Source organism: Cervus elaphus, chromosome 20 (genome assembly GCF_910594005.1).
Source record: "Cervus elaphus chromosome 20, mCerEla1.1, whole genome shotgun sequence".
In the NCBI taxonomy this organism is placed as follows: domain Eukaryota; kingdom Metazoa; phylum Chordata; class Mammalia; order Artiodactyla; family Cervidae; genus Cervus; species Cervus elaphus.
Genome location: NC_057834.1, coordinates 45,432,604 through 45,456,642, shown reverse-complemented (window position 1 = coordinate 45,456,642; position 24,039 = coordinate 45,432,604). Strand labels below are relative to the sequence as shown.

Below are 24,039 nucleotides of genomic sequence, written 5' to 3'. Positions count from 1 at the left end.
GAGTTGACCTTCCCCCTGCCCCCCGCACAGCCTTAGACACGTTCACTGTACACACACGCTGACTTTGCCGTTTCCCCGCAGTTCTTCCACTATCCTCCGCACCCTCTCCTTTCCCACACCCCTCAGTCCCTCCAAATAACTCTTCTAAAAAAACATATCCAACAAAATCTCATGAAAATTTCCGTAACGAGGGAAGTGGCTCGCTAGGAACAGGACCACTTCGCTGCAAGATTTACATAAACCAACCCCATTCGGGACCTCTAAGGCGGCTCCTCTTCTTCAACCCAACCCACCCCTGTGGAGATGACCAGTGGCGAGTCCCCTGTGACGGGAAGTGACGTCATGACTTCATCAAAGTTAGCAATGGACATACTTACAACGATAGAAAAGACCTGGGGCGTCTTTGGTGGCTCAGGCGGTAAAGCGTCAGTTTACAATCCGGGAAACCCGGGTTCGAGTCCTAGGTCGCGAGGGTCCCCTGAAGAAATGGCTAACCCACTCCAATACTCTTGTCTGAAAAAAATCCATAGACGGCGGATCCTGGTAGGCTACAATCTATGGGCTTGCAAAAAGTCCAACACGACTCAGCAATATAACCTTCACCGTTTAAATGAGACATACATGGGTTTTTTTTATTTCTTTGCACTTTAAAATTTTTATTTTTTATTTGGGTATAGCCAGTTAACAATGTTGTGGTAGTTTCAGGTGAATAGCGAAGGGATTCAGCCATACACATACATGGAGATCCGGACGGATTTTGCCAGCCTCCTCGGAGTCTGACCCTTCGGGCTGGATTGCACGCCGACGAGAGAAATTTAGGGATCGTGTGTTACACTGATGCAAAAGTTTTTAAGTAATAAATAAGTTGTAAAAACATGTCAGGAAGCAACAGTTAGAACTGGACATGGAACAACAGACTGGCTCCAAATAGGAAAAGGAATACATCAAGGCTGTCTATTGTCACCCTGCTTATTTAACTTATATGCAGAGTACATCATGAGAAACGCTGGGCTGGCAGAAGCACAAGCTGGACTCAAGATTGCCGGGAGAAATATCAATAACCTCAGATATGCAGATGACACCACCCTTATGGCAGAAAGTGAAGAACTAAAAATTCTCTTCATGAAAGTGAAAGAGAAGAGTGAAAAAGTTGGCTTAAAGCTCAACATTCAGAAAACTAAGATCATGGCATTCGATCCCATCACTTCACGGGAAATAGATGGGGAAATAGTGGAAACAGTGTCAGACTTTATTTTTTGGGGCTGCAAAATCACTGCAGATGGTGACTGCAGCCATGAAATTAAAAGACACTTAATCCTTGGAAGGAAAGTTATGACCAACCTAGATAACATATTAAATAGCAGAGACATTACTTTGCCAACAAAGGTCCGTCTAGTCAAGGCTATGGTTTTTCCAGTGGTAATGTATGGGTGTCAGAGTTGGACTGTGAAGAAGGCTGAGCACCAAAGAATTGATGCTTTTGAACTGTGGTGTTGGAGAAGACTCTTGAGAGTCCCTTGGACTGCAAGGAGATCCAACCAGTCCATCCTAAGGGAGATCAGTCCTGGGTGTTCATTGGAAGGACTGATGTTGAAGCTGACACTCCAGTATTTTGGCCACCTCATGCCAAGAGTTGACTCATTGGAAAAGACTCTGATGCTGGGGGGGATTGGGGGCAGGAGGAGAAGGGGACAACAGAGGATGAGATGGCTAGATGGCATCACCAACTCTATGGACATGAGTTTGAGTAAATTCCGGGAGTGGGTGATGGACAGGGAGGCCTGGCGTGCTGCAATTCATGGGGTCGCAAAAAGTCGGACATGACTGAGAAACTGAACTGAACTGAACTGAAAACAGTGAATAGAAATACAGAGACAAAATAAAAGCATATGTATATTTCATGTGTGTAAACATACGGATTTCGGGTTACATCTCAAAGTGCTACTCGGTGGACTTGTTTTCTGTGCAGATTCTTCCTGTTTCATTCTGAAGATATCCCAAGGACCATGCTTTTCCTTTGCTTACCATACAGAATACAAGAAATGAGGACTCTGAAATAGAAACTGATGATTAAAATAAGGGCAAGAAAGATGACGTGAGAGAGTGAGGTTTGCTTGGAGAGTGAGGTTTGTCTATTTGTTTTCTCTTACTGCAGAAGACTGGGTTAGACCTGAGGGCAGAGAAGTGGGAGGCTGGAGAAGACAGCCAACTTGTGTTTTCCGACCAGAGAGCACGGGGAAATGGAGTAACTTGATCCTTGAGGTGCCTTTGGTTTAAGGGGGAAGGTGACTTCTGGAAAATCTTGGGGCGAACAGCAAAGGAACTCAGCATGCAGTTAACTTCCACGAAGAATCTTGCTTTCTGCCTCCCTCTCCCCCCCCCCCCATTTCTATCTCTGCAATATCAGAAATAGATTCTGGCTCTTTTCATATGACATAAACATAAATCCAGGGCTAGTAATACCTTAGAGAATCTCCAGAAAACTGGAGAATGAATTTATACAAACTGGGAGGAAGAAAAAAGGCTGATGAAAGCCAGCACACAAACCAAATGGAAAGGACACTGGTGCCTTCTGCTCAGTAACAAACCCTCTAACTGCACAGCTGACCCTGTTTGGCCTGGGCACTAGACACCACCCGTGGTTCCATGAATTCTGCTGCACCTGGTTGGTGTTCAACTAAAGATCTTGTGGTGGGGGGATTCTTCTGTTGTAGTGGCCAGAAAGAATTATCCCAGGGCCCACTCCTGTGTCTCTCACCTCCTATTAAATGCTGGAGTATTTGTTACTTGTAGGGAGTGGCCAGTTCCTGGTAATAGATCCACATCTTAGCCCCTCAGAAAACTAAGTGTGTGATCCTTAGAAGTTGCAGAATATGGGAAATTCCTCATCAAGGGAAAGGGGGGTTCAGATAGTAGTTGATCAAGATATAACAAAGGACAGCCCTGCAGCTAGCCCAGTGAAGAACATTATAAATTCAGTGCCCCATTTGACACAGTGCAACCCTGTGTCAAATAGACCAGGCATGCACAACCCTGTCTTGGAGCATATTAGATGTTTATCCCTGAGTGCAAGCGAGGTTTCAGCCTCTTATATGGGGATGGTTGTACCTCATCCAGTATTATTTACATTTTCTTCACTGAGAATTAAATAGCTTGAAAGTTCCCATTTCTGGGGATAGAGTAATTGGTCTAAAGCTATGGTAACAGATTCCCACCATAAGTGGCTTTAAATATTCTTTATTCACCGAGGTCCACTGTAGGAGTTTCCTATTGCTACTGTTACATGTCACTACATATTTAGTGCCTTAAAACAACACACATTTCTTATCTTATGATTCTGGAGGTCAGAAGTTCAAGATGCATCTCCCTGGGCTAAAATCAATGTGACAGCTGGGTTGTGGTGGTTCTTGGAGATGCTAGGGGAGAATCTGTTTACCTTGTCCAGCCTCTAAAAGATGCCCAGATTCTACTTTCATGGGCCGCTAGTTACAACTGATCAAGTTATTCTCACAACACATTATTCTGACACCAACTCTCTTTCCTCCCTCTATATGACCTTTGTGATTCCATGCAGTGCCCATCTCAAGATCTTTAATTTAATCACACTGCAAAGTCTCTTTTGCCATGTCAAGTAACATAATCACAGATTCCAGGGACTCAGATGTGGACATCTTTGGGGAAGCATTAGCCTGCCACCGCAGCCAGAATCCTCAGTGACCACATTTCTGCTCCCTTCTGAAACTCATCCAGGTGAAAGCAAGTCAGTCCACGGCTTCTTAGAATCAGCCAGTCAACAGCTGTGCCCTGAGCTCAGGCAGTAGAGTCAGAGAGAGAGAGAGAGAAGGAGAAAGTCTATGGGGAGATGAATCTGAGTAGCCAGTGCCTGGGAAGTTCCTAGGGACTAGAGCTGAGAGCTGCAAATGCCTTCATGGTGGGAGAAGGCTGGGGAGGGTGTTAGGAACTGAATGTATATCACCACCACCAGCACCCACCACCACCTAATTCATATGTTGACCCCTAATCCCTGTGGGGCTGTATTTGGAGAAAGCATTTTGAGGAAGATGTTGTTCAGTCATGTCCACCTCTTTGCAACTGCTGTGGCCTTCAGCATGCCAGGCTTCCCTGTCCTTCACATCTGGAGATTGCTCAAACTCATGTCCGTTGAGTCGGTGATGCCATCCAACCATCTTGTCTTCTGTTGTCCCCTTCTCCTCCTGCCTTCTATCGTTAAGGAAGCAATTAAGGTGGTTCAGAGGTAAAGCGTCTGCTACAATGCGGGAATCTGGGTTTGATTCCTGGGCCGGGAGGATCCCCTAGAGAAGGAAATGGCAACCCACTCCAGTACTCTTGCCTGGAAAATCCCATAGCCGGAGGATCCTGGTAGGCTACAGTCCATGGGCTTGCAAAGAGTCAGACAGGACTCAACGATATAACTTTCACTTGCATAAGCTTAAATGAGGCCATAGCCTTGGGGTCCTGATCTGATAGGATTAGTGTCCTTGTGAGAAAAGAAACCAGAGAGCTTGGGCTCCTGCCCTACCCCAGCTCAACCACAGAGAAGAAGCCCGGAGAGGACCCAGTGAGAAATCTGCTCTAACATTTGCAAGCCAGGAAGAGTGTTTGCATCATAAATTGAATTGACATGACATGACATGAACATGACATGAGTCTTTATCTTGGACAACCATCCTCCAGAATGTGTGAAAACAGACTGATAGGTAAGCCACCCAATCTATGGTAATTTTGTATGGTTTGCCTGAGCTGACTAATACAGGAGGTTGCTTAACCATTGGCCTGAGAATCTTCTCCTACCTGGGCCTTTGTGGGATCTGCCCCAATTTTGTTCATTTCCTGTAATTAGTACTCACAGCCTGCTTTCCCTTATTAAGGCTTACCTGTGACTTTAGAATGAGAATTGATCACCTGGTTTAGGGTTTTATAGTATAAGTTATTCCACGTAACAATAACCTGCACAAAGGAGTTGGTTTTTTGGTTTGGTTTTTTTTTTTGTAAACAGTTTTTGCATCTTCCCAAATATCAACCTGGCATGTTTTGAACAGCCAGATTGAGATTTTTGCAGAGTGACCCCATGAGAACATGTGGCCTGCATTTCCTCTTCTCCTGGGAGATTTCTGTGGTTTGGACTCTCCAGAGCCACAGACTAGGGTTTGGGTGCTGCTGAGAAATCTGTGGCTAGCTCTAAGGAGACCTAGGCAAAAAAGAAAAAATCCCTAGAATCAGAGCATGGAAGGGGGCTGGAGGGGGATGTGATAAGAGGCTGCTCTTATGGGAATCAAGGGGGTTGGAGGATGAAAGAGGTGGTTGGGCATGTGTAACTGTCCACCATGAGGTCAGGAGAAGTTCAAGAGAGAGCAGCTGCTAATCTGGGACCAGGACTAGAACTTTCTTTGCCATTCAGGCTCTGGTCATCTTCCTCCTTACTCTGCCTCTGTTTTCCCCTCCTCCTCCTTTAGAATTGACAAGGAAACATATTATCCCTTAAAGCCTTCAGAAGGTAAGACAGTCCTGTTGACATTTTGATTTTAGTCTAATGAGAACTTTGTTGGCCTCCTACAAAATTGAAGATAATAAAAGTGTGTTCTTTTAAGGTAATAAAAGTGTGTTCTTTTCAGAGGCTAAACTCATGGTCACTTATTAGAGCAGACATAGAACATCAGTTCAATGTGTCTGTTACATTCACTTTAGAAGTTATAAGATGGGGGACATAATGAACCCTGTATGGACCTGCAGGTTGTCTACTGACAGGTCAAGCAATATTGGTACTTCTTTGAAGCATTTCATTAAGTGTCTTTTTTCCTTTCTGTTTTTTCCCCTCAAGGACTCTCACCCTATTTCCTGCACAGTTGTACCCAACGTGGTTCTCATTTACAGCAAATTGGAAGACATTGGTGATGACACAGGTTGATTTCATTTGTTTTAGAATGGGTTCTAACATGTAGAGGGAAATAATATAATTTATGAAAAGTTAAATATTGTAGAATACTCCATCTTAAAGATACACTTTTTTGCAACTTTTTTTTTTAAATTAGGGTGAAGCACTACCTTTCAAAGGGTGAAACACAAAATAGCTTTTAGGAATTTTCCCCAAAAGTAATTTGTGATTTGATCCTGACCAGGTCTGAAATTTACATGATTCATATGCTGTTGTTTTTGTAAAATCTTTGTCCACAAAATGAAGTTTTTTAAAAGCATTACTTGAGTCCTCCATTAATTACTGATTATATTATCAATTCCTAGAGTCCCCAGCAACACTGGGATGAAGGAAAAATTTCTGGGATGCTTGAATAACCACAGAGCAAAAGATACTCCAATTTTACTACTTTATCTTAAAATAATAGTTCATATCTTGGCTGACTTTTCACCCATTCTGCTGATTCTGCCAGTGAGTTCCTCTATAGTGACAGCCAGAGGTGCTGATGGAAAATATGTAATTAGCTAAGTGTAAAAAGCAGAAGTTGAGGTCTTTCCATCTACTTCAAAAAGGGGGCATGTCGCTGTACCTCAGGGCTGAGTCTCTTGAAGGATCGTTTTGTAATTGGTGGTAGGGGTGGTGAGTTTTTTTGTTCATGTTGTTGCTTATTTTATTTTTCAACTGTTACTAGGAATTAACTGTGGAATGAGTGCTTGATTTTAATTCTGGAAGGCAAAAGAATGTAACGAAGGACATTTTCCAAGGAATGTTTGAAGATCTTCATGTTAATTTGTGGTTCAACGAATCTACTTTTTAATTAAAGATATTTAATTAAAAGAGAACAAACTTATATAGGGTTTGAATCAGTGTTATAGAACAATAGGTCTTAAACAGTGATCTACAGCTTACCCACATCAGAAACATATGGTTGTGTTTATGTGAAAAATTCAGACTCTAGGACTCCACACCAACAAAATCTCTGGGAAATGGAAGCCAGGAAATATATTCTCGCTAAATAGACCAGAAATAGGAGGCCCTGGGCCTCTCCTACTGCTTCCGTGGGCCTGAGGAGCTGAGCCTGTGTTCCAGGTGCTCCTGTGGGTGGTTGTTAATGCAGATGGACTCCTCTAGGCCCTGGGGCAGATTCCAGATTTCACCAAGATGTTCCTCTAGCAGGTCAGCCCCTGCAAGCCACCTAGCAGGATAGGAGGAGGTGGGGATGGAGCACCCTGGTCACTCGTGGGGCCCACACTGGGGGTGGGGCTCGGCCAGCAAAATCCCAAAGATCACCATCCTCTCTCACACAGACATCCAGAAGTTTAGGTGAGCTTGCTTGAAGAGTAAACTGGCTTCAAACACAGGACAGGTGATGCTAAGCAAGCCCCAGTGGCCTCCTCCCATACAGGGTATGTGTAAGGGAGTTGTAATACATGGCCAGTTACCTGGGCAACTGGTAGGTGTAAGGCGTTTCCCATTGTCTAGAAAAATAACTCAAGGCTGTGGCTCTCGGTCTAGACCTTAGACAGGTGTTAACTTTGCCTCAGTTGACTTGAGGGTACTAGGGAGGAGCTCAATTAAGCTTAATTCCTCTCCTTGCACTGACCCTTGACTGAACATTCCTTCACAAGGAACAATGCTCTTCCTCCACCCTTAGAGAGAAGGCCTAAGGTAAAAGTGGGTATCTCATGGACTTCCCTGGTGGCCCCGTGATTAAGAATATGCCTGCCAATGGAGGGGACATGAGTTTGATACCTGGACCAGGAAGATTCCACATGCTGCAGGGCAACAAAGCCCATGCGTTCACCACAGCTAGTGAAGCTCATATGCTCTAGAGTCCTGGCTCCATAACAAAAGAAGGGACCACAATGAGAAGCCTGTGCACCATAACTAGAGAGTAACCTCCACTTGCTGCAACTAGAGCAAGGTCCTGCATAGCAGTGAAGACCCAGCACAGCCAAAAATAATAAATAAATAAAGTTTAAACTGTTAGTACCTCATGTCAACTCATCCTGTGTGGTTAATGATTGGTTCTCAACAATTCCCTGAAATCACTTTTATTATGGAAGGAAGAAAGCTCCCTGAACTTTGCCAAAGAGATCTGTGATGTGGTCTTTGGGAGCAAAAATGATTGTACTGATGTCTGCTATTTAATGTTTCAACTAACCATCCCTTGCCTCATCAAGGCCATTGCCTTTGGTTGCTAAAGTTTTGAATACTTGCCATCTCCAGTCCTTTCAGCAGGTAATCCAGGTGAATTTGCTTTTCCAAAGGAGATTGGCCAATTCTATGTCCTGTTATTTGCAAACAGACCTTAAAATGCCTTTTCTTAGCTCTTCTACCTGCAACCCTGATTTGGAAGTGCCAGTTCAATCTCAGTCACAATTATCTACTCCTCCATAAATGACTGCACCTGTGTTTGCATAAAACCATCTCTAGTATGACATTATCTTTGTCTGTATGGCACTGAAGTAGGAATCTGACAGCTGAATAGAGAGTTGGAAAAAACACTCCAAAGAAAAGAACAAAAGATGCAGGAAAGAGCAGTGGGTGGGGTGCTAATGACAGACTCCATCAAATGCCTCATTTTAACTGAGGACAGCCTTTTTCTGAGAACCCCAGTTCTCTTCTGTTGGAACTGGGCTGCATCCCAGCATTCACCTGTGTGATGCGCCTCTCCACCAGGTGGAGACCAGGGAGCTAGGAGTTAGAAGGAGAGTTTGAATTGGGTTGGTACACAGGGCACGTTCATGGGGTTAGGATCTGTGTAGAAACAGCCCCACATTCTGTTATAACTCTTGATGATGGAAGATGTTCTGTGAATGTTGGCACCTGGCATTCTGGAAGGGTCTGAGAGTGGCTGCGAGGGAACTAGGGTGCAGGGACTGAGAAGGATGTGATGAGAGCACAGAGGTAATCACTGACTCGCTCACACCCTGCTCCGCCCCGAGGCCCAGGGTGGGGAGGATGAGGGGTGCACTTGGAAGGACTTGGCACTGCTAGGGCCCTTCCTTTTCCTCACTCTGTGAGCAGGGTCTAGAGGAGAAATGGAGGAGGATGCCCTGGTAGAAAAGAGGTGGATCCTAAATGAGACTTCATTTCACAGGCTGACCCACTCAGCTTTGTGTTTACCTGTGGGTTTGGAGTGAAGCTGGCACATGGAGGAGCCTGAGGATAGGTCTCCAGTTATGCTCACTTCCTGAGGTCTCATCATGTACCACTGGCGACTGCTGCCCAGTTCTGTCCTGGAAGAGAGTGGGGTTGGGCAGGGTTGGGCACCATGCTACAAAGAAGACATTTTCCCTTGAGAAGCCACCTTGACAAGGGACTTGTTTTACTTAAGCTGAGTCATGCCTGTTGCTGCTAGGACTTCAAGGTCTTCATTCTTGGCCATTTGTTTAATGTTGGGGCTTTTTCCTTCACGAGAACCTCCCTGGAATTTTTCTCTGAAATGCAGTTTCTCGAGTCCTATCCCCAAGTTTACAACAGGTCCTGTAATGTCTCTGGTATAGATTTCCTATACTGTGCAGCCAGCCCCCAGGGATTGGGACCTGTCTCCTGTGTGATATCACAGTTAATCATCCAAGGTTAGTACTACTTTCTCCATTTTACATGATACATTCTTCTCCATTATACATGAGATCCATATGCTCAAAGAGGGGAATGAAATCACCATGCAAAGCAGACTTGGTATTTTGGGGGAGTTGGAAATTGCTTCTTGAACTTCTGTCACCAGGGCTGTGCTTTCATTGTTTTCACATAGACACAGGGTAGGATCGGTGGAAATCGGGTAGGGAGCAGAAGACCTCAGTAAGAGTTAGTGATTCCTGGTAACTAGTATGGATCTGCTTGACAAGTATTTACTGAATATTCTATGTGGCAGGCTTTGAAGAGACTTTGGGTGGAGGGTTGACTAAGGCCCAGAGAAGGCCTGGCTCTCAGGAACATGGCCTCTAGCACAGGAGCCAGATGCTTTACAAAGAAGCACATCTAATTTTAAAATACAGACTGTGACGTATTCAACATTCATGCATTCCTTGGTCCCACTGTGTCCACCCAGTTGGTAAACACAGTATAAATATGGGACTACTGGGAGGAGTTTGGGCTTCTGGTGATTCAGATGGTAAAGAATCTGCCTGCAATGCAGGAGACCTGCGTTCAATCCCTGGGTCAGGAAGATACCCTGGAGAAAGAAATGCCAATTATAAATACAGGACTATTGAAAAGAGATGAAATTCTTTTGGGGAAATGTCCATCAGGTATTTTTATTTTAAGAAGGAAAATAAGAAGTATGTTTGATCAAATGTCCCCTGAAATTTAGCCATGGGTTCCTGGTGCTTTTGGATACAAAAACTTGTTGTCAAGGTTTGTGCGGCAGCTATGCTGCCTAAGGGTGTGGGAATTTAGGCAAAATCTCCACATCTCTCTGGGCCTCAGTTTCCCCATCTGTAAGAGAAGGTTATTCCAATTCTCCAAATTCCTTTCCTGCTGAGTTTTTTCTGAGTGCATAAGAGACTGAGATGCATGTTAAACGTGCACTGGGATCTGCAGCCAAGACCTGATCTTGGTTCCTTCTCTGTGTGTCTACTATAGGAGCTTCAACTGGGCCCACACACTGGAAACACAGAGAGGAGAGAGGGGATGGAAGAAAGGAAATCAGCAGGTTCGGAGGATGAGAAAACCCAAAGAGAAGCAAGGTAATGGTCGAGGAGCTGTTTGCCAAGGGAGGTGAGGATAAGGGCAAGCTGAGCTTGGAAAGTTCAATAGGAAGTGAGGAATGCACAGCATCATGAAAGTTCTCAAGGAGCAACCTGAGCTGAGCAGGAAGGACCAGGAGAGTAACTTAGTCCACAGTGAACTTGTGCACCTGCCGAGGAGATCCACACGACGGATCCAGTTGGCTTATACTGCTAGGAGCACCAATTCCAGGAGGAGGATGAGGTCTATACTGCTGGGAGCACCAGTTCCAGGAGGAGGATGATGAGACCCTGAGGCTCTGCCCTAGACCCCCAGCCTGAAACGTGGAAGCGCCCACACGTGGATGTCCTCCAAGTAAGTGTGCAATAAGGTGGATAAATGGTGTTTGGAGAAAATTAGAGATCTTCATTCTTATCAGGGGCCAGGATAATGGGACTCATTTCTGAAGCAGAGATGGTAATGATATTCTTCTGCATTTACAATTTTGAGGCTTTACACACATCATCTCTTAACTATATGTTGAGTGCTTAATTTGCAGACAAGAACGTGTATGTATACTGTTCCAGTGTATAAATTTGTTAAAAAGGCAAATTCATCTAAACTGGCAATGGTTCCTTGGGGCTAAGAGTTGAGGGCATGATGCACTGCAAAGGGGAACAAGGAAAGTTGTGACCAATGGAAACACCCTGCATCTTGATTCTGGCTGTGGTTTCCATAGTGTATACATCTATCAAAATGCATTTAGTTGTATATTTTTAAATGGTGCAGTCAAGAGGACTCATATAAAAATCTACCATGTTTCTCCATAGCAGCAATATTAGGAAATGAAATTCAGTAAAACATAATAGAGAGAAACATCCATGATCATTTAATGCTGAAGGATACAGATACTGACGACTCCTGAAAACTATTGCTCAGAGAAATTAAAGAAGACCTAAATAAACAGAAATATACATTATATTAATAGATTGGAAAACAATATTTTTAGAATGTTAAATCCTTGTTCTTCTGAATAGTATTACAGCTGGCATTTGGGGGGAGGTCTAGTTTTGCAGGCGAATTATAACATGTAAGTGGAAATCAAAGTATCTCAATTAGCCAAGATGCAGAATTAAGTTTTTGGATTTACTCTGCTAGATTTCAAAACTCAGGTTAAAACTACAGTAATTAAGACACTATACTGGTGTAAGTAAACAGAACGCAAACTGATGAATGAAAGAGGAAAGATAGAAAAGTTACCCACACCCATATTCAGCTTTTTAATAAAGTCACAAATATGCATCATGGGGTAATGATAGACTTCTCTGAAAAATATCTGTTGTGATAAACAGTATCAAGTGAGAAATTATTAATACATTGGGGAAGTTTTCAGTAGAAATGCAGTATACTGAAGGAAACAGCTTGTTGGAAAAATCTGACACAAGAGTGAACTGGAAAATGTGGGCTGGGGTTTCGGAGTAGAAGGGACGCTACCCGGGTGTGGCTCCAGCACTTACAGCAAGGGGGTCTTGGCCCTTTAGAGACCCTCTCTGTGCCTCAGTTTCTTCAACTGCAAAGCAGCAGAGAGTTTTTTTTGGCACCAGTCAATTTTGAACAGTAGAAGTACCATAAATGAAATAATCATCCCCTCGGATCATGAGGGAGGTCAATGAAATCAGTGGGTAAAACTAAGTGCACACCTGAGTACCTCTAAGAAATAGATTCCAGGTCCCGCCTCAACTCGCTGAACCACAGTTGCTTCAGGAGAGGACTGTGCACTTGTCTGGGTGCTAACTCTCTGGGGTGACTCTTACAATGATCAGCTTGGGGACAGAACACACTGAGATGTATATCTTTTACCCAAACACAGAAGTAGGACAGAGCAGAAGCACAGGGGTGTTTCCAATCCAGTGACTAAAGCAGAGAACTATAGGGAGACTCTAGAAATGAAGGACTAGGCCCATCTGACCCCATTTTACTCTTGTTCAGTTTACAGCAGAGACACAAGTCCTTGGGGACACATGCCTGTGGCAGGTGACCATCCACCTTGAGGAAAGTGAGAGGCCGAATTTTTAACTCAGTCTGGTTTTGAGTGAAAGCTAAATTCACCCTTGTTTGCTCATTGATGGGACTAATCTTCTCCAAGCTGCCACTTTCTAAAAAATAAATTGCATTGCTATAAATGCAAACTTCAACAATGATGTTTATTAGAAAATTTTATAAATACCCAAGCCACCTAACAAGAAACCAAAAAGTTGGCAAGAGCATTCAATTTCAGGAGAGTTCAGCCCGATAGAGCACAGTCACTGATAGAAAAGATTCTTGAGTTGAAGGGAAGTGATCCCTTTCTGTCCTGGGACATCCTGCTAACTTCAGTGGGCTGGGAAAGCAGCTGCCCATTCTAACAGATGGGATTCTCAGGTGGCGCTAGTGGTAAAGAACCCACCTGCTAATGTAGGACACGCAAGAGACATGGTTTTTTGTTTTTCTTTTTCTTTTCAAATCGAAGGTCAAGTTTAAATGTAATGACTTAAGTATTAACTATACACATGCTAGTAAGTGCTAAGACTTAAAATCTTCCGTTTCAGTTGTGTGTGACTCCAGACAGGATCCAGAGAGGAGTTCTAAAAATCTCTTCTCTGGGTTTTATGGAGACTTTCTTTACCCTCTTGTGTTAGCCTCTTAAGGCACTGCGTCAGCCTTAAAAGGGCAATGGAAAGGGTGAAGGAGACACGGTTTTGATCCCTGGTCAGGAAGATTCCCTGGAGGAAGAAATGGCAAGCCACTCCAGTGTTCTTGCCTGGGAAATTCCATGAGCAGAGGAGGCTGGAGGGCTACAGTCCATGGGATCACAAAGAGTCGGACACGGCCGAAGCAACTTAGCACACACACGTTCTGACAGACGGGCTGCTCTTGCCTCCAGATGGTGTCTGGTGTCCTGAAACACGTCAGCGCTCAGGGAGCCTTTAGAAGGTCCCAGCCCTCACTTCTGCTATTGCTCAGTGCGTAGAAATGGTTCAGTTGACAAAAGGTAGGGCTCTAGGAAAAAAGTCAGGTCACAGAGAAACAGAGGAGTATGAAATGGGACAAAGGAAGGATAAAAACAATAGAATTCTCCTACCTACAAAGTACAAAGCAATAGCTTACTTGCCTTGATAAAATGTTTGGTATTTTTTTAATTTTAACTTTGGTTGAATAAATTTTTTAATGTACTTCTTCTACAATGATGTTACCTTGAATGATTACGATAAAGGAAAGTATCATAATATGTGTGAAATGCCTGGCATGGTATCAGTCAATGAACTGTACCTGTTATACACTTCTGCTAGCATGGCAAAATTCATCCCCATTTGACCTCAAGTCAGGTACCTTCTGTGAGCTTTTTTGGTTTCATCCTATTTATAATGAAGAAATTTGACACATTTTTCTTTCTCCCACAGAATGTCAGGCCCCACAGCAACCGGAAAATAGATTCCCTTCAAGCCTTTGCTGCATCTCACATACCAATTATCACTAAGCATTGAGTTGGAGGATTGTGTGGGGGTGTGGGGAAGATAAGCTTTCATAAATAGTTGTTCCAGTTCTGTATCTTTTACCTTAACATGAACAAATGCTCAGTGACCTGTTGTCACACCCATTTCACCCTCCGTCCAGGTTATACCAACTGCTAAACTGAAGAGACAGATGCTATAGGGGTTCCCCAAGTCTCAGACTCACAAGACCCAGGTCGGAAGAGATGCTAGGGAAATGAAGAGTTGGTTCAGACCATCCCTGTCCCAGGGCTGCCTGTCTCTCTTTCCTCAAACTCAGCTTCTATGTCACTGAACACAATACTTATGTTCACTTTGGATCATCATGATCCCCGATCTATGACCTTGAACTTAACCATGGTCTGTATCTGGAATACAACCACAGGTCAATGGCAGGAGGAAAACTCAAAGAGATGGTCAAAGTGTGTGCCACCAACACTGCTCTGGAGCCCTGGTCTGTTCAATATGTGGGTGAACTGAATGAACACAGAAGGATAGCACGAGGCTGTCAGATCTTTCCTAAACAGACAGGTACCCCATTTTTCAGTGGCTCAGTGGTAAAGAATCAGCCAGCAATGCAAGAGACACAGGAGATGCGGGATCGATCCCTGGGTCAGGAAGATCCCCTGGAAGTGGGCATGGCAACCCACTCCAGGATTCTTGCAAGCAGAATCCCCATAGAGAGAGGAGCCTGACGGGCTACCGTCCTGGGATCGCAAAGAGTCAGACAAGAATGAAGTGATGGCACAAGCACACCATGTTTTCAAGGATATACACATAGACTCTTCTAGTCACTTTGACAGCTTGGAAAGAGCTCTTGTGAGGCTACAGTGAAATACATAAGTGAAAGTATGAAATGCAGTGTTTAGTAACATTTTTTAAAAAAACAAATAGAACAACCCAGACCCAGAGGAAGAATTTAGAAAGTAGGGATATCAGACTTAAGTTTATTCTGAAGACAACATGCTGCCCAGCAAAGAGAAGAAAATGACATAACAATAGGATGCAGCAAAAGCACTGAGATGGACAAAAAATATATTTAAAAATTATTTATTCACTTAGTATCGTACTTTGATTTTTATCCTACAGTTTTTAGGACACAGACTAAACTGGAGAAGACCCAGAGAAGAAGTTCATCACAGTCTACAAGTTTGATGTCCTTCACTTGTGGAAAAGCCTTAAGATCAGTTTAAAGAGAAGATGAGGTGATATGGTTTGTCCAGTAGTCATGTATGCATGTGAGAGTTGGACTATAAAGAAAGCAAATGGCGAAGAATTGATGCTTTTGAAATGTGGTGTTGGAGAAGATTCTTGAGAGCCCCTTGGACTCCATGGTGATCAAACCAGTCCATCCTAAAGGAAATCAATCATGAATATTCACTAGAAGGACTGATGCGGAGGCTGAAACTCCAATATTTTGGCCACCTGATGCAAAGAACTGACTCACTGGAAAAGACCCTGATGCTGGGAAAGATTGAAAGGGGGAGGAGAAGGGGACGACAGAGGATGGTTGGATGGCATCACCGACTCAGTGGATGTGAATTTGAGTGAACTCCAGGAGTTGGTGATGGACAGGGAGGCCTGGTGTGCTGCAGTCCATGGGGTTGCAAAGAGTCGGACATGACTGAGCAACTGAAGTGAACTGAACTGAACTGAGGTGATTTTATGACAGCCTGACAGAAATTAAGACCTGCTGGCAAAGTTTTTTTACCATGAATATTTTTATACACAGATGAATGAACAATGGGAACTCAGCTGAGATGGTTTTTGGAAGGAGATAGGTCAGTGGTATCGGAACATATGTAGACAACCCAAGAGTGGCTGTTGAGGGATTGGGTGAATCAGTGGTGATGTCCACAAATGGTCATGGCCTAGGCACCTGGAAGGCAGGGGCCCCCAAGATTCCATGAACCCCTCCCCCTACTAGTTCTGTTATGGCAACTCCAGATGGTTACCTAGCATGCTGGGTCCCTCTCCTTCACTCCTGTCTTAATCTGAGCCCCACAAAGCACCTGTGGCTCTGAGCTCTGGCATCTTCAACTTCTCTTTGCGGTTGAGAACCCTCTAGTTGTTCCCAACAGTAAGTCAGGAATTCCGTTTTTGTCATCCCTCAGTGCTGATTAAACCAATATGATTTTGCTTATTTGAATCCCCCATATATTGGGTATCTCCTCCCCACCCCTGGCTTCTACCTCTTCTACCACATGTCACCATGGCAGTATGTCTTCCGTCTTTATCGGATATGAGGGCAGAACGTACCCTCATGGAAATCAACCAGGAGCTTCAGTTGCAGCTAGAAAAGTACAAGCAGGACTTCAGAGACCTCACAGAGAAATTCCTCGTATCCCAAGCTACTGCTTACTCCCTGGCCAATCATCTGCAGAAATACAGTAAGTCCTCGGGGTCATGGTCACCAAAGCAATGAATGATCACTGTCTTCCATCTAAGAAACTAAGTCTCTAATATTGGTCTCCTTTTCCCTTAGTCATTTTGAATTCCATTCTGACCACAGTGCAGGAAAGGTAGTAGTGTGGCTCTTTCGCCTTCAGTTCCTGAGGCTGGGGAAACTGAGGCACAAGGAGTGAGGCACTTTTCCAAGTTTTTAGTGATGTGTAGGGTGAGATTCGAGTTAAAATTCCAGACAGTGATTCCTGGTGCCAGCACAGGAGTGCCCGTGTCTCTCAGGCGCAAACTAAGCTGCGTTGATTGGAATCTTTTCTGTTCTGTATCTGATCCTGCATGCCTCTTGGCTAATGAACTCCATCAGTTCGAGGTTCCCTGAAGTTCCATTGGCAAAGCCCTGTGCTATCTGCACTGGGGTAATGTGTGGTTACACACTGTGAGAAGCAGGGGATATGATTTAAAGGAGCTTAAGGATGAATCTGCTTCTCACTGAAACCATGGTCTCTGTGAGGCCATCATGACACGGACTCCCTTGTGAGAAGGAATCCATGCTTTCTGAGGTGCAGGTTCTCCTTCCTGAGTCCAAGAAAGCCATGTGACTCTGTGGCAAGAATGAAGGTGTTCCTTGTCAATCAGACAATCTGCACTTTTCCCTCTCTCCCCACTTGAGCTGGTGAAACTTTGGTGATACAGGTTGACCAGGAGTCCGGAGACCCTGAGTCTATGCTATAAGTTGTGTGACCAACATGAAGATGATAGTAAGTGGGGGGAGATCACCAGCCCCAGTAAAAACTCAGGTTGAGTGTGAGTTGGCACTTTGCACCCACAGTCAGCCTGGAAATTGGAATCATTTTTTCCTATTCAGTAAGAGGGGCCTGGAGTAAGGAAAGAAGTCATGACCAGGGTACATGCACAACAAGGAGATGAGAGGAATCTTGACAACTTGTGTCTGTGTCACTTTCCTACATGATTTTCAATGAAGCGATGAGGGAGTCAATGAAAAATGACTGACACAGAGAGACGTAAGAGGTAAAGCCTCCTATTTAAGAAAGTGAAATGATGAGCTTTGGGGAAAGGACAAACTAAGTTTTATTTACCCCACTCCTTATGGTAGTCACAAAATTCTAGGAAAGACATTGTGAGGCTGGTGAAGAAGAAATGTCTCACCAGGACCCTGGTGTGGAGGTCACTGTAGCACTGTGTGAAAGACGTGGACTCTGGGCCAGGCTTCCTGGGCTCACATCCCTGGTGGGAACCTTTCTGTGTCTTGCTTTCCTCCTCTGTCCATGTGGTGCTCTAATAGGAACTCTTGTTTGAGTTGTAGTGAATACTGAGGAAATCTGACAAAGCTCTGACAACAGTGCCTGGCTCAGTGTGAATACACTTAGTTCATACTTCTACTGTTCCTAATGACACAGGCTTTCTCAGGGTTTGGGCCTATCACTTTCAGGTCCTTATGGTTTCACGTATTCCATTTCACACCAATGTGTCCAGGTGAGTTGTATACTTGAGACACCTGTTCATTACTGAGATCCCATCATGAGGGAACCAGCAGTGCTGTAGTCCTAGGAGCCTTCCCGACCCCACAGGACTCGCCACCCAGGCCCCCGCTCAGTGTCTCACCTAAGAGGCTGCAGGTCCTGGTTCAGTGGCCCAGGATTCAGGGTCAGTCTCAGGGGATGTGAATTCTGACTTTGCCAAAAGGTAGTTCATCTTGTCAAGTCGTATTCTGTGCCTAGGAACTTCTCTTTCCTCAGCTCTAAAATGGGGAGACACCTCGGTTCAGACTCTGAGGAATCAGATGTGGAAATCTCTCCATAGAGACTGGGGAAGGAGTTACATCCACCACTGAGGTGGCCCATCCTCCTCCCTTGAAGGCAGTGACCACAGCAGCAAGGCCGGCTTTCCCTGATGCAGTGTCTCTCTTTCCTCAGAGTGTAAAGCATGTAAGGACATCCTTGAATCCGTGTTGGGGGAGAAGCTGTCAGTTGAGGTGCGGAGTCCAGCAGAGAAGCAGGCAGAGAAGCCAACACTTGATGAAAGGTTGAGGTAAGGAGGGCAGGGATATTCATCACAGGCACAGGGCAGAATGTGATAAAATTGGTGGAGAACACCAGTTGGTGAATTATGGACTCCAGTTGTTATTCAGGAAGTAATTTACTTTGCTTTTAAATAAACTAGTGACTTGAATCCCATCATGAAATTCACTACATTCAAGTGAACCTGTGGCACTTAGCTCATTGACAATGTTGTGCCATCGGTACCTTATTTGCCTTTCGATCACAACCGCCTCCTGACTGACTACATCCTGGAATGCTTTCTTGACCCTGTCATTCTTACTTTCTTCCCAATTCACACCAGCTGTATGTGTCGACACTCTATATCTGCCTGTGTGTCATTCACTGGACAATACTTTTTGTTGTCACATTAAAAATACAGAAAATATTTTGTGTATTTTTTAATGAAAATGGGTATGGCCGAGTGAAGAACTGAAGAGACATCTGACTATGACCCCATGGACTGTAGCCCACCAGGCTCCACTGTCCATTGAAGATTCCAGGCAAGAATACTGAAATGGGTTGCCATTTCCTTCTCCAGTGAATGTTCCCGACTCAGGGATCAAACCTGCATCTCTTGTGTTTCTGAATTGTCAGTCCGGTTCTTTACGAGCAGAGCCACCAGGGAAGACATTAGGTTACCTTTACAGAAGGACAAGATGAATGGAATGTCATGGAATCTCAGAGGAGTACTGAGTACTGTCTGATACAGAGGAAACCGTTGTTTACCTTCTTTCTCTTTGACATAGGCCAGTCATCAGATATGGAGTAGGAAATGGCAACCCACTCCAGTATTCTTGCCAGGATAAGCCAATGGGCAGAAGAAACTGGTGCACTACTCCATTTGATCGCAAGAATCGGACACGACTGAGTGACTGAACCAGTCATCAGATATGTGCCAGAATTCTATTTCGAGGTCTCCTTAGGGATGTTCTCACAGAAATCCCTAACCGTCTTTCATCTAACTCTTTGCCTTTCACAATTGTGTCTTCTCTTCCACCTAGGACGTGTGACATCCTCATTCGAAGTCAGGCACGAGAGCTGACCCAGCTACGGCAGACACTAAGGGATGGGAAAGATGACTCTGTCCTGCTCAAGCAGCACCTCAAGGACCTCCTCACCCACAATGACCTGGACAACCACCAGGGGCAGGGCTTCCGAGAGAGCCTGTCTGAGGGATACCGCCTGGCAGAGCGCCTTGCCTGCAAGTTCAGCCCAGGTGAGGGGGCCACAGACCCTGAGAGCACTGATCCTCTCCTAGGTCCCCAGGTGATAAGATGAACACTTCCACTGGGAATGTTTATCAGCTTTCCTGTTTCATATCCTATTTGGGGCTATGTAGGAGCAGGATTGTCTTAGTAAGAGGACAGAGGAGAAATGCACAGGGTGGAAGTCAGTGTATCCCAACGGTCTGCTTCCTCCCTGATGGACCATGGCCACTGGGGAAGGAGGCAACATCCAGCCAGTATTAAAGCACAGAAAGGAGAAGGTGACAGGCAGCTTGTTAGAGTGAATAGAGCCCTCAATGAAGCTTGGAAGTTCCCAGGTTCCATGCTGAGTGCTGTGTTTATAACTGTGTGAGAATGATTGCTTTTCCTTATGTTAGTAACTGTTCTCATCTGTAAAATGGATGAAATAATCTGTTGATGGTAGCTATAGTGATGAAATTTGGGAATATTTACAAATACACTGCAGAAAAGAGAAAGCCCTTCACTTTGTGGTGTTGAATAAGGTACTTGATAGAGTTGGACTTGGTGTTGGGAAAATGGTTTAAACTGGAGCACTCACTTTCCATAGGGAGTTTCCCAGATAACACACAAAAGCGACCTTGAAGAGCCAGGATGTTCCCAGGTGGAGGAATGTGGGATGTGGTTGTTCTCCTTAGAGCAAGGACAGCATCTTGTGAGACCTGAGAAGGTTTATAGAGGCTGTGTCATTGGAAGAATTTGTGGCAGGATGGATGATACATTTGTAGAAGTGGAGATGGGAGGTGGACAATGTGAGGTGATATAAGGAAGAAAAGACAATTTAAATGTTTGCCCAATTTCAAGCAGAAGGTGTCCTGCGGATGATCTACCAGTTTAGAAACAGACTGCCTGTTGGGTCAGAAATCCATGCTTGGGCAGCTGTTTAAAGACAATGCATTAAAACTCCCGTACAGTACTGCCTCACACATAGATGTTTACGGTTCTGTGACCAGGAGTCCCTGTGTTTGCAGTGGGTGAAGTAACGAAAAGCTGACTGGGTATTTCCGATTTTGTTTGCAGAAATTGATGAAGATGAAGATGAAGTCGATGAACAAGCACAAGAAACAGCAACCCCCAGGTGATGATTATCTATCAGTTCAGTTCAGTCCCTCAGTCGTGTCCAACTCTTTGTGACCCCATGGACTGCAGCCCACCAGGCCTCCCTGTCCATCACCAACTCCCAGTGTCTCAAACTCAGCTCATTGACTTGATGATGCCATCCAACCATTTCATCCTCTGTCGTCCCCTTCCCTCCCACCTTCAATCTTTCCCAGCATCAGGGTGTTTCCAAATGAGTTAGATCTTCACATCAGGTGGCCAAAGTATTGGAGTTTCAGCTTCAACATCAGTCCTTCCAGTGAATATTCAGGACTGATTTCCTTTATGATGGACTAGTTGGATCTCCTTGCAGTCCAAGGGACTCTCAGGAGTCCTCTCCAACACCACAGTTCAAAAGCATCAATTCTTCGGTGCTCAGCTCTCTTTACAGTCCAACTCTCACATCCATACATGACTACTGGAACAACCATAGCCTTGACTACATGGATCTTTGTTGGCAAAATAATGTCTCTGCTTCTCAATATGCTGTCTAGTTTGGTCATAACTTTTCTTCCAAGGAGTAAGCGTCTTTTAATTGCATGGCTGCAGTCACCATATGCAGTTATTTTGGACCCCCCCAAAATAAGTCTGACACTGTTTCCTCTGTCTTCCGATCTATTTGCCATGAAGTGATGGGACCAGGTGCCATGGTCTTAGTTTTCTGAATGTTGAGCTTTAGCCAACTTTTTCACTCTCCTCGATGACTTTCATCAAGAAGCTCTTCAGTTCTTCTTTGCTTTCTGCCATAAGGGTGGTATCATCTGCATATATGAGGTTACTGATATTTCTCCTGGCAATCTTGATGCCAGCTTGTGCTTCATGCAGCCCAGCATTTCTCACGATGTACTCTGCATGTAAGTTAAATAAGGAGGGTGACAACATACAGCCTTGACGTACACCTTTTCCTGTTTGGAACCAGTCCGTTGTTCCATGTCCAGTTCTAACTGTTGCTTCCTGACCTGCATACAGATTTCTCCAGAGGCAGGTCAGGTGGTCTGGTATTCCCATCTCTTTCAAAATTTTCCACAGTTTGTGGTGATGCACACAGTCAAATGGAGAAGGCAATGGCACCCCACTCCAGTACTCTTGCCTGGAAAATCCCATGGATGGAGGAGCTGGTAGGCTGCAGTCCATGGGGTCTCTAAGAGTCAGACACGACTGAGTGACTTCACATTCAATTTTCTCTTTCATGCATTGGAGAAGGAAATGGCAACCCACTCCAGTGTTCTTGCCTGGAGAATCCTAGGGACGGGGGAGCCTGGTGGGCTGACATCTATGGGGTCGCACAGAGTCGGACACAACTGAAGTGACTTAGCTTAGCTTAGCTTACACAGTCAAAGGCTTTTGCATAGTCAATAAATCATGATAGTTGTTTTTTCTGGAACTCTCTTACTTTCCCATTGATCCAACAGATGTTGACAATTTGATCTCTGGTTCCTCTGCCTTTTCTAAATCCAGCTTGAACATCTGGAAGTTCATGGTTCAGGTATTGTTGAAGCCTGGCTAGGAGGGTTTTAAGCATTACTTTACTAGCATGTGAGATGAGTGCAATTGTGCAGTAGTTTGAGCATTCTTTGGCATTGCCTTTCTTTGGGACTGGAATGAAATCTGACATTTCCTAGTCCTGTGGCCACTGCTGAGTTTCCCAAATTTGCTGGCATTGTGAGTGCAGCACTTTCACAGCATCATCTTTTAGGATTTGAAATAGCTCAGCTGGAATTCCATCACCTCCACTAGCTTTGTTCATAGTGATGCTGCCTAGGGCCTACTTGACTTCACATTCCAGGATGTCTGGCTCTAGGTGAGTGATCACAGTGTCGTGGTTATCTGGATCATGAAAATCTTTTTTGTATAGTTCTTCTGTGCATTATTGCCACCTCTTCTTCATATCTTCTGTGCTGTGAGGTCCATACAATTCTATTGAGCCCATCTTTGCATGAAATGTTCCCACAGTATCTCTGACTTTCTTGAAGAGATCTCTAGTCTTTCCCATTCTATTTTTTCCTCTATGTCTTTGCACTTATCACTGAGGAAGGCTTTCTTATCTCTCCTTGCTCTTCTTTGGAACTCTGCAGTGAAACAGGAATATCTTTCCTTTTCTCCTTTGTTTTTCACTTCTCTTCTTTCCCCAGCTATTTCTACTGCCTCCTCAGACAGGCATTTTGCTTTTTTGCATTTGTTTTTCTTGGGGATGGTCTTGATCTCTGTCTCCTGTTCAATGTCACGAACCTCCATCCATAGTTCATCAGGCACTCTATCAGATCTAGTGCCTTAAACCTGCTTCTCACCTCCACTGTTTAATCATAAGGGATTTGATTTAGGTCATACCTGAATGTCTAGTGGTTTTCCCTACTTGCTTCAATTTAAGTCTGAATTTGGCATTAAGTAGTTCATGATCTGAGCCACAGTCAGCTCCTAGTCTTTTTGCTGAGTGTATAGAACTTCTCCACCTTTGCTGCAAAGAATGTAATCAATCTGATTTTGGTGCTGACCACCTGGTGATGTCCATGTGTAGAGTTTTCTCTTGCGTCGTTGGAAGAGGGTGTTTGCTATGACCAGTGCATTCTCTTGGCAAAACTCTATTAGCCTTTGCCCTGCTTCATTCTGTACTCCAAGGCCAAATTTGCCTGTTACTTTAGGTGTTTCTTGACTTCCTACTTTTGCATTCCAGTCCCCTATAATGAAAAGAACATCTTTTATGGGTGTTGGTTCTCGAAGGTCTTGTAGATCTTCAGAGAACTGTTCAACTGCAGCTTCTTCAGCATTACTGGCCAAGGCATAGATTTGGACTCCTGGGATATTGAATGGTTTGCCTTGGAAATGAACAGAGCTCATTGTGTCCCTTTTGAGATTGCATCCAAGTACTGCATTTTGGGCTCTTCTGTTTACTATGATGGCTACTCCATTTCTTGTAAGGGCTTCTTGCCCACAGTAATAGATATAATAGTCATCTGAGTCAAATTCACCCATTCCAGTCCATTTTAGATCGCTGATTCCTAAAATGTCAATGTTCACCCTTGCCATCTCCTGTTTGACCACTTCCAATTTGCCTTGAAACACGGACCTAACATTCCAGGTTCCTATGCAGTATTGCTCTT

General features: G+C 44.4%; 1 non-coding gene across 1 annotated transcript; it reads right to left on the bottom strand.

Moving 5' to 3' along the window:
• Positions 1–13,196: 13,196 nt before the first annotated feature.
• LOC122678583 lies at positions 13,197–13,319 on the bottom strand. Its single transcript, XR_006336236.1, has one exon. It is a non-coding gene; the product is annotated as a small nucleolar RNA SNORA26 (small nucleolar RNA).
• Between the last annotated feature and the right edge of the window lie 10,720 nt (positions 13,320–24,039).